The following is a 9,584-nucleotide window of genomic DNA, read 5'->3' as shown; positions in this document are numbered from 1 at the left end:
CTTCCCCTCTGTGTGCTTGTCTGACAAAGTCTTTGTGTCAGGTCCCCTGGAAGATTGGGGAGCCCAGGCGTAGCCCAGCTGCATCTGTGTTTCTCTTAAAGGATCTTCTGAAATCAAGGCTTTGTCGTCCTCATTTCCTCCATTGCTACTAGCCCTTTTGCTCCCTCTTACTGGCTGTATGTCCTTGGGCAAATTAGTGAACCTCTGTGAGCTTGGCTTTGTAATCTATAAAACAGAAGTGATAATAGTACTTACTTTACAGTATCAAATGAGATAACCTGTGTAAAGTGGTTGGCTTATGGTAGTCCCTCAAAGATTTAACTGTTTGTGAGAGCAATCTTTTATGGTGGATCCCCAGTGTGTGAGAGAACATTTACTTCTAGCAATTTTATTTACGAATTTACTTTTTATGAATAGATTTATTTATTTAGAAAGGAAATACTTATTTGGTTCAAACAGATAAGAGGTTTGGGAAGGGGAAGGGTTGAATGAACCTTAATATATAGTTAAAGTTAAGGTCTAAATGACGTTGCAAATAACTGCATTTTACAGATGATAGAAACTTACCTTTTAAGTGTTAATATTTTTAGTATTTAAACAGTGTAGTTATTAAATAGTCAACAAGAAACATTCTATACCTATGACAGTGGTTATCACAATCTAGAATTATGTTTCTACCACTACTCAGATGATATTACCATTCCACCTCAAAAGGTTTTCTGTCCATTTATTCTAAATATAATAAATGTAAAAAGACTTAATCAATCTGACTCTTAAACAATGAGCAACAGAATCAAGATTCATAATCACCTTAATAGAACGAAACCAACAAAATTGTTTTAACAGAGGTTAAAAAATACATCCTGACTTCCATTTTAAAAAAATCTATTGCACTTGCACAGTAGGGGAGAACTTGGATTAACAGAAATTCCTGTGAAGATGATATTGGTGTTTAGTTGATTGCACATTCTATATGTAGAAGTATCAAGGACTCTGTGTGTAGGAGATGTCATTTGTAAGACAGGGATGTATATATAATCCGTGGAGCATCCAGAAAAGGGCAGTGGTAACCTCATTATGGTCTTCAGAATTGTCATGTGGAAAGTGTTCTTTCTGGCACCAGAAAGCAAGCATTTCCAATAGGTGGAGGTTGCAGAGAGGCATATCCTGACTCAGTTGGAGGGAAGCATCTACTTTAATCCAGGTACTATACTAATTTATACAAAGAAGGTAGTAGTGTTCACAGTTTTGCAGAAGGAAAAGCTAAGGCTCAGAGTAGTATCAAGACACAATTGCTTAGCACAATTAAATGGACTGTCTCTAAATTCTCTTTCACTGGGAGTGAAAGGTGGGATGATCATTTCCTAGCAATATTGGAGAGAGATTTCTGCATTGGTTGGAAGGTTAGACAAGGAGACTTCCAAAGTCATTTCTAATGCCAAAATTCTTTGATTCTAGGACATCTTTATTAAATGGCATTGTGAATCAAATGTAGTTTCTTTTTGACTCATTGCCATCACTACAAACATAGACTCATTAATTTGGACTGAAATTATGAGCTTTTTATGCAGCTTTGAAGAGTTGCAGGCTACTGTTCTCAAGAAGTCAGAAAGCAGAGACGTACTAGTCTGTGTGTTATAGCTTGGACCCCTCAGTTAGCCGCTACTTCTTCCTTCCATTATCAGTGCATCCTAAGCTATACTCCTATCTTATTTTATGCTTACTTGTCTGGTCAGTGACCTACTGGCAGCTGTTTCTCACATGGTGTCAAGCATGTGGGCATTGTGACATCTGTTTTCTCAGAGACCTTTTTATTCAAGGGTTGTGGTATGTTTCAGAAGACTGGGGCTGCCAGATGCCTGACCAGAATGGAGAAAAAGCTGGGTCTTTACCTGCTTTTAGGTAGTGACTTGTCCCAAGGTTCTAGCAGCCTGATGACTACAAGCCCTGTTCTTTCTTTCCAGCACCTTCATCACACTCTTTCCTGGACCTATGCCCCTAACCAGCAAATCCCAGCCACCAAAATCAGAGAGGGGAATTCAATCCTGGCATTGTTTTTACTGGAGGCAGAGTAGCCTCCCAATGTGTAATTAATACAGAAAACCCAACTCTTCAGGGAACCCACATACTCCAATGCTGACATACTTAAACCCTTGAACAGGAGAAATAAGCTGGGAAGAGGGGGTGTGGCTGATCTAGTAGAGATACTTGTGTTTGCCAGAGGAGAGACTTCGAGGACAAAGGGAGTGGAGACATACAATCTTCTGTGTTGTGAGCCTGGATAACGGGAATTTAACTTTGCTTTCATCATTTGGCAAACTAACATAGACTACCTTGGGATTCTGTTGTGAAATGCTGAACTCCTTGGATACACTGGATGCCCTTGTACTTGGGGGGCTGCTATAGTGGTTCTCATCTTACTTATTTGAAAATGGGTAAGGACATGAGAATTTCATTGTTTCTGGGCTGCCCATATGAAGAGTCAACTACTCTGTTTTGAAGGTTCTACAGAAACTATCCCCCACGTGTCTGAGTTCATAACAGCTTCTCTGTGGTAGATAAGAACCAGTTGGAGAATAGAAAGTACATTAAAGTGAATAGGTTTCATAAAGATCAATTCAGTCACAGGGCTGTATGAAGGGGGCCTATTCTAAGGTCTGAGGAAGGGTAGCCAGAGAGGAGAATCCAACTGGGTATGCCCCATGGAGAGTACAATTTCAGATATAAAGGCTCAGTATCAGCAGGTAAGGGCTAGGAGGAAGGCCAGGACTTGAAAAGAGTGACAATTAAAGGGAAGGGCAAATGGGTGGGAAGCTCAGCATCAGCCTAAGTTGATAATCAGATAAGGGGCACCAATACTGAAGTATACCTAAATTAACAAACCATACTGTATAACTCATATTTGATTTATACATCTCATAATAATTTTAATTTGCTCTGTTTCATGGTGGTAAAATATATATCACCAAAGACTCCATTAGCCACTAAAAACAAGATGATTACTCGAAAGACTATAAAGTAAATTAGACCTGAGATCCTCACCCCTTAGTCATTCATTTGTCAATTTGTTTATCCCCTGGAGAAACTGAACTAGTTGGAGCCACCAGGAACAACTGGCAGCTGAGAGGAGGCATCCTACTGAAAATGGGGACTTAAGGTTCAGCATTCTGAAGCATCAGATACCTCTTACGCTGACTTGGATCCCAGAACCCTGAAATGTGGCTGTTCTCTTAGGACAGTGCTTTCACTGCAGCTCTCTCAAGGTGGTTTTTTCTCCCACAGTTCTATTACTGGTCCTAGAGATGGGGTAGATGGTCTCCTTGCTTCTTATTACTTCTTGCAGACATTTCTCCCTCTGCTTTCCCTTAAACCCCCCCAGCTTTGAGCCTCATGCCATCAAATTGTATCAATCCTGTCCCTTCACTGTTGCTATCATCTACAAAATCTACAAGCCCCTGGGTCATTCCCCCTCAGTTTTCAATAACTTTAGCTCTTGGCTCATTTCACTCCCTCCAACACTACTCCAGATTTAATTCTTCGTGATTTAATTACATAAATGGATGATCCTTTCAACACCCTGATATATTGGTTCCTTGAATAAACAGTCTTCCACTGATTTTATCCTCTACCTTTCCCTGCCATTTACTCCGATGGTCATACCTTAGATCTTGTTATTACCAGAAACTATAACCCTTTCATGATCTCGGGCTCATGTATCTGACTGTCTGACCACCAGCTCTGTCTTCCAGACATCTCCTAGCAACTTGATTGCAACACTCCCTTGATTATCACCTTTCATTGTCCCTAACCTGAGTTTCTCTCCTCTCTTCATAAGCAACTTATTAAATCCCTGGGTCAATGGATATAATGATTCACTTGCATATACTTTTAACTCAGTTTACCTTCTCTTTTTGTCACACTCACTTTGCAAAACCACAATTCCAGTCAGAGCCAGCTCTTTGCCTACCCCTGTGCAGCCACCATGCTGACTGGCCTCATTTTAAACTCATGTCCATAACTCCCAGGCCCTTAACACCACCCAACAATCATATTCCCCTAGTCATTCACCTTTTTTATTCTAGATCAGGGGTCTGCAACGTTTTTCTGCAAAGGGCCGGATAGTAAGTATTTTAGGCTTTTCAGGTCATACAGTCTCTTTCACGACTACTATAATCTGCCATTGTAACAAGAAAGTAGCCAAAGACAATATATAAGTATTGCCTTATATATTGCCATACAACTCATAAAATTTGAATTTTATGTAATTTTTACATGTCGCAATTTAGTATTCATCTTTAGGTTTTTTTCCCCAACCATTTAAAAGTATAATAATTATCCTTACCTAGAAGACTGTACAAAAACAGGATTTGGCCACGGGCTCTAGTTTGCTGGGCTGTGTTCCTAAGTTATTTCACACCTTCTCTTTTATTCTCAAGTCTCTAATACTGCCTTCTAATACTGCCAGATGATGGCCTTGCTTTCTACTTCATTCATGAAATAATCAGAACATTCACCACTCCTACCACATCTACCCTCTTACCAGCATCTCTATGCATGAATTCAGCTTTCCCTTCTGTTACTGTGTTACCATAGCACAAAACCAAAATATTGTATAACTTACTGTGTTTATTGTCTCCCCAACTAGAATGTTAGTTTCAGGAGGGCAGAAAGTTTTATCTGTTTTACACACTGTTGTACACCAAGTACCTAGAAGAGTGTTTAGCATGTAGTAAGTGCTCAACAAATGCTTGATTGAACATTGGCTACCAGACCAGCAGGCAGGACTGTAGAGAATTTTTCTCTAGAGAAACTTACCTCTCCTTCCAAGAGAAAGAAACTATGTATCTTGGCAGTTGATCTTGAGTGCCCTAAGTGGTATTTTTTTCAAACTTCTTCGAGAAAACACCCACAATAAGAAATCCCCATTTTATGGAATTGACCCAGTACATAATATGTACATATGATGTATGTGTGTGTATGTGAAACCAAAGTTTCACAAAACAATTTCCTTTTTATGTGTGATGTATTCTGACATAGTATTTTCTATTCTGTCTTTTGGGAAAAAAAAGTTTGTAGCAAGTGATTAAATTGATTTCACAAACCGCGAATGGGTTTGCAACCAGAAGTTTGAAAAATACCACAGTGTGTTCTACTAATCACAAGCCCTGTCTACGTACACAGAGCTTCCAGTCAGTTTTCTAATGCCTAACTCTTGCATGCGAATAGATAGCCAAGGATCTCCAGACATTTAAGGAAAGCTTCTGAGAATTCCCTGGCTGTCCAGTGGTTAGGACTCTGTGTTTTCACTGCCGTGGCCTGGGTTCAATCCCTGGTCGGGGAACTAAGATCCTGCAAGCTGCATGGCATGGCCATAAAAAAAGCTTCTAACAGAAAAAAAAAAACAAAACAAAACACAGCCACGAAACAAAGACTGAAATACTCAAAACATTAAAAATATCGTCAGAGAAATAAGATGCTGTATTCCCAGATGGAACAGATTGCTATTTAAAAGGGGGCGGGGCAGTCAAGAAAGTAGTAAATTTAAAACAGGATAACAGAAATGTAAAAATTCAAAAGAAGAGTTGGAAGATAGAAGTCTTTCAGAAAAACAAAAAGAGGTAGAAATGGGGAAGAAATGATAAAATTATTCAATTATTCTAGGGCAAAACCTGTGCAGTAGGCTTAAAGAATAACTAGTCCAGAATGAAGGAGTATGATGAAGCCCTGGAGGGTTGTCTTCAATTAAAAAAAAAAAAAAAAACTAAACTGATAGGCTACCTGATGTGTTTGAAAGTATTGAGAGGAGAGTTTGGGATAAATTAATTATAGATACTTGAATGCTAAATACTTAAGAAACATGGAAAAAGAGGCAATGGCTAACTTCAGTCAAAAAAAGGAAATGAAATCATATTATGCTAATTTATTCAACCGTGAATAAATATGTACACAGTTATAATAATGTAAGGAATAGTGATTTACCTAAGTAAGATGATATAGATATATTGAGGGATGGAGGATGGAGAAATAATACATGTGTTTATGAGAGGACATTGGAGTGTAAGTACTTATAAGAATTATAAATAATAGCTATTATAAATAATAGCTTATTTCCTATAGCAAGAAGTAAAATAATAGCCCAGACTGAAAGTATTATAAATAATAGCTATTATAAATAATAGCTTATTTCCTATAGCAAGAAGTAAAATAATAGCCCAGACTGAAAAATCAAGAACTAGTAGTATAAGCATGCTATTAAGAAATAGGGAGATAAATCCCAGAAGAGATTTATCTTAAAAGATAAGAAAGAAGTTGTCTCTGGGGAGCAGAAATTCAGAATGTAGAGGGCTGGGGTAGGGTCAACTGCGAAGTACCATTTGATATCTTTAAATGCACTATACTGGGGACTTCCCTGGTGGTTCAGTGGTTAAGGCTCCATGCTTCCACTGCAGGGCACACAGGTTTGATCCCTGGTCGGGGAAGTTCCGTGTGATGCGGCCAAAAAAAAATGTACTGTATTGATAAAAATAAAGATGAATACAAGTAGTATAGTTTTTCATTTATTTGAAAATCTTAGCAGTCAGAATGGAGGAACTGTTTCCCTTAGGTATTGTAAGATATAAGACACTGGGAAACCAAGAATACTGATTTAGCACCCTTCTGAAAGAAACTTTAAAAATTCTCCCTGCTTTGGTACTAAACCTTGTGTTGCTTTGTTATTTTACAGTCTCCAGTAACTTGTCAGCTGTTGCTGATAACCAGCATCTCTAGGAACAGAAAGATGTAATTCTGGCCTCATACATTGTTGTTACCATGGTGGGAGCCAGCAAGTATATTTATGTGGCTTTACAAGTAGCAGGGGGCAGAAAATCTTACTAAAGGGGGCTTAAGTAGGAGGGAGCACCCTGGCAATGCACATGGTAAAGGAGAGGGCTCATATGAGACATTCCCAGGGTATGCTCAGAAGAACTTCTGTATGTCCTGCTGTAACTGGAGACATGATCCAAGGAAACCATCATATTGATGCTGTGCATGACTCCATTTGTTCTCCTGGACTGCTGTGGCCTGGGAAAGTGCTGAGTAGATCAGAAAGGATGAGGTGGAGGAAGAAGACTGGGGCATCCAGAGAACTATTTGAGCACTGGAGGGAAAAGGGGTGAGGGGACTGCAGACAGAGCTAGCAAAACCTCGGTCCCAGATACATAAATTGTCACTTCTGCTTCCTAACCTTCTGACTTCCACACTTAAATTTAGAGAAGAGTCTTCTTACTCTTCTGACCATCCCCCACCACGGAATTTTTTAGGCCTTACAAAGAAGTGAGAGGGCCCATACCTGGTAGGAAGGTGCACCTGGACTTGTCACTCCTTAAGTGGAATAGAGTAAGGAAACGTAGTCACAGGGAAGCAGGGAAAAGAGTGGGTACTCACTAAGGCCAGTCTTGTCTGTAAACAGAACAACTCTGATGTGACCTGAAGGTCTAGGAAGACCCTAGGACAGAAAATCTCCCCTCTCCTGCCTACTATGGTGCCCAGATCCCATCTGCACTTCTTTGGGCATCTCAGCATTGCCCTCACATGGTCAGAAAGGAATGAAGTAGGAATTCAACTAGGTACCTGATTCTTAGAGACTGACCAGAGGAGCCTCTCCCATTCCTTTTCTCTTTTCCAGGTCCCCACAAACATTTATTGGTTTTTACTCTAGCCCAGTCTCCAGGTACAAAGATAATGAACAAGGCCCCTGCCCTCAAAGAGTTTGCAAAATTTTGATGGAGGTTGGGAGTATAGAGGCAGATATGAAAACATAATTTTATCCTAACGGGTTAAGTTAGGAAAGAGATCTGCACAAATACAGATGGAAGTGCACCTAAGGCAGGGAAGGCTTTCTAGTTGAAGAGACCCCTGACCTAAGGGGAAAGTAGGAGTTATCTAGGCATGAGCAGGGCAGAACAAGAACTGACTCCTCCACTTCCATTGTGTCACCTGGAATTACATTCCTTGTTTAGTGACATATATCCCCCCAACCTCAAACCTGTGGCGCTAGCTGTGCCAGTTCAACTCTGCCACCCCTCTCCTTACCCAGGCCTGAGTTTTCATTCAGACTCTAGCCAGGCAACCAACCATCTTATTACAGTCACATTCTACTCATGGCAGCCACATCCTATATTCTAGAACAGCTATGTCTAATATAAATATTAAATTTTCTAGTAGCTACATTTAAGAAGTAAAAAGGAACAAGTGAAATTATTTTAATAACATTTTATTTAACCTAATGCATCCAAAATATTTCAACCTTAATATAAAAACATTATTGATATTTTATGTTTTTCATATTGTCTTTGAAATTCAGCATATATATATATATTTTTTTTTTTTTTTTAATTTTTGGCTGCACTGGGTCTTCATTGCTGCACGTAGGCTTTTTTCTAGCTGCAGCGAGCAGGGGCTACTCTTCGGTGCGCGGGCTTCTCATCGCGGTAGCTTCTCTTGTTGCGGAGCACGGGCTCTAGCCGCACGAGCTTCAGTAGTTGTAGCACACGGGCTCAGTAGTTGTGGCTCGTGGGCTCTAGAGCACAGGCTCAGTAGTTGTGGCACACGGGCTTAGTTGCTCCGTGGCATGTGGCATCCTCCCGGACCAGGGCTCGAACCCGTGTCCCCTGCATTGGCAGGCGGATTCTTAAGCGCTGCGCCACCAGGGAAGCCCAAGATTCAGTATATTTTACACTTACAGCATATCTCAATTCAGTCACACTTCAAGTGCTCAATTGCCACATGTGGTTAGTGACTACAATGTCCGACAGTGTAACTCTAAAATTCTGCCCAGACTGAGTGTACTTGGTGAGGCACTATTATATATTTCCTCTAGGTCTCTGTACCCCGAGTCAAGGCCCTGAGAACAATTTTGAAGAAGAAAGGGAAGGCCTGTGAGGTTTCAGCCAAAGAGTAATAACCCCCTTCAGATGCTAGACTTAGACAACTAACCCAAAACTGATCTCAAACTTGCTGATAAGACAGCTTTTAGCAATCACAAATCCACAAGTGCTTCACAGTCAGACACATTTGATCCCTGGTGTCTCCAGATTGTCCTCTGGCCAGCAGGACACCCGCTAAGAAAACGTGATAATTAACTAATGTTAACAGCATCTTCAGAAGGCAGTCTGGAGGGGTCTTGTTGAAAAGTCATCTAGTCCTGCCATTCTGGTTCTGGTTGGGACTGGGAACCACTTGCCATTTGGGACTGAAAGGGGCTAAAAATATTTGGCGTAGCATCAGACACCTTGTGTTAGAGTCTAGCATCAACAAGAATCACATGGGAGAAAAATATTGAGAAAATTCTGTCCGTTAATTTAAAAATTTCCACAAACTAGGAAAAGACCACCTTTTAAGTTTCGCTTAGAGAAAGGAAACACGAGGTGTTCCATGAAAGCAGAATTTGAAATCCATAGGTAAGAGTTCAGTCACCTCATACTGAGACCAGAAAAGGGAAGTGTTTGGACCAAGGTCATTCAAAAAAATCCGCAGAGGTTGTGATGAGCCCCTGCATCCTTTCCACTACAACCCCACTGTCCCTACTAACTGAAAAATATTTT

This window comes from Eschrichtius robustus, chromosome 11 (assembly GCF_028021215.1).
Source record: "Eschrichtius robustus isolate mEscRob2 chromosome 11, mEscRob2.pri, whole genome shotgun sequence".
In the NCBI taxonomy this organism is placed as follows: domain Eukaryota; kingdom Metazoa; phylum Chordata; class Mammalia; order Artiodactyla; family Eschrichtiidae; genus Eschrichtius; species Eschrichtius robustus.
Note: the sequence above shows the minus strand (reverse complement) of the source record.